The sequence below is a fragment of the Tenrec ecaudatus genome, unplaced genomic scaffold, assembly GCF_050624435.1.
Source record: "Tenrec ecaudatus isolate mTenEca1 unplaced genomic scaffold, mTenEca1.hap1 Scaffold_2596, whole genome shotgun sequence".
NCBI lineage: Eukaryota > Metazoa > Chordata > Mammalia > Afrosoricida > Tenrecidae > Tenrec > Tenrec ecaudatus.
The window spans coordinates 15,150-17,500 of NW_027458775.1; positions in this window are offsets into that span (position 1 = coordinate 15,150).

A 2,351-nucleotide genomic window follows, 5' to 3' on the forward strand; every position below is an offset into this window, starting at 1 on the left:
CAGCTGCACCTGGTGGTCCCCCACCCCCCTCCCCTAGATTCAACGGGGCAGCCTAACCTTGCTCACTCTCCAGTGGGCTCAACCTCTACCACTACCACCCTGATCGGAAGCGAGCGGGGTCCTTCCTCCCTCCCTATGGTGGCACAAACAGTGGTGTCTGTCTGCTTGCTCTAAAAGGCTGACCACCCTGAGGGAGAGTAACCCAGAACCTACCTTGGGTGAATGACCTTTCAGTGGGATATGCCTACCTTGGGTGAATGGCCTTTCAGTGGGATATGTATGCCTGGGGGAGAGACAAACTCGGGAGAAAGCTTGGCTTCCCACATTCCCCACCCACCAGGCTGACTTCTACGGGGGGGGGGGGGGGGCAGGCTGCGGCCCTTAACCCACCTTTAGAAAAGCAGACGCCTTACAAGAATAGGAGGGTGGGAGGGAGGGAGGGGCTGCTGGGTTTGAGAAGCGGCCAAGTGGACTCTGAACTAGAACTAGACCTCTACAGTCAGGGTTGGAGTGCTCGCTAGCTTGCTCGCTCGCTCAAACAAGACCTCTCCGACCCCTTTGGCTCAAGGTAGCCGCTGGGGTCACAAAGACCCACGCCGGGGGAAGGCGCACAGCAGCGAGGATAGATACATTAGATATAGATAGATGGAGAGATAGAGCACATGTGCAAGGGCAAGCCGAATTCTACACCGCAGCCAGGCCCTCTTCCTCTGTGAAGAGAGCTGGCGGATGGAGGGAGGGAGGGAGGGAGGGAGGGTTGAGAGAGACAGACTGACTGACACAGAAACCTCACACAGGAAGGAGGGCCTCCTCTAGGCTCTCAGAGGAAAGAGCCACACACTCACAAGCCATTCTCTCAGAAGCCATAAAAACAAATACGGAGCCAAGAGTGAACCTGATGCACGCGTCAGGAGCAGCGGCGTCACCAATAATTACTTAACGCTCTTAGACGTTTTCGAATGCTCGGTTTATTCACTGCAGACACACATCACACCAGCCAAAAATAATCCAAAGGATAAAAGGACTGGAGCAAGCAAGCGTGATCATAAGTATGAGCATAATAACAGCGCTCTGCACACGTATCATTCTAGCATCATAGTCCCAACAAGCATTGCCTTCATCGGTGCGTTCACCCCGGGTAGAGTTGGAGAGAGCAGAGCAGGAGTTGATGTCTCCTTGGTTCCTAGCTCTCTAAAAAGTCAGTGCCTGTCTGTCTCTACCCAGGTTTCAACGGACAACTTGGCTGGTTCTTTGACGTATTCACTGTCCCAGTCAAGTCTCTCTCATGGGGTTTCTCCACACTTTTGCGGTGGCTCCTCCGACCAGCTGCTGATTCTTGGCGATGGTCCAACTTCTTGGCTGGGCCCTAATGCCACACGTTATTTCTTCTCTGAAGTGGAGTTTCTTGTGTTTGCTTCTTTGGAGGAGGCTCAACGTCTTGCAAGGAAGAGCAGGTGGCCATTTGCTGGTTCCGGAGCTCTCGTCAGCGCAGGATTCCTGCTCAGTAGCGTGACTGGCGTGAGTGAGTGAGTGAGTGAGTGAGTGAGTGAGTGAGTGAGTGAGTGAGTGAGTGAGTGAGTGTATCTCGATGAAGTAAATTGATGATGAAATCAATAGGAAAAAAAAACACCTTGAGACAATCAGTGATCAGATGATGCATAAAAGAAAACCCGAAACTAACCTAAACGTGTGGGGAAATTGGGACCGAGAGGAGGAGGGAGCACTGGTCGCCCCTGCGCGCCCTAACGCGCATGTGCGCCAGACATGCGCACAAGCCAGGCAGGGTCTTTTTAATAAAATTATGAAATATGCTTGACACAATTGATGTATGGGTTGTGATAAGAGTTGTGCGAGCCCCTAATAAAACGATTTTTTTAAAAGAAGATACATTAAGACATACATGCCTTACCGCTTGACCAAAAGGACGGACGGGGCTACTGGTCGACCCACGTGTGTATCGACTCTGTCCCCCACCACCCTTTCCACACACACCACGCAGCGCCCACCTTCATGTCTGAATGAAGTCAAGGGATGCAATCAATAGGAAAACATCTCGAGACAGTGATAAGATGCCAAGAAGGAAACCCCGAACCGATCCGGGACATCAGATCAGATCAAGAGATGGAAAGGGGAACGCCAGTCGATCCTACGCAGTGTAATGTGCATGCGCCCATCTCCCGCCAGGACTCCTGGTCGACCCCCTCCCTCTAGCGACAAGATCTCCTCTCGGGTGAAATCAATTTTAAAATTTTTTAAATAATAAATACACCCACACCCACACCCACACACCCACACACCCACACACACCCACCCACACACACACACACACACACACACACACACACACACAC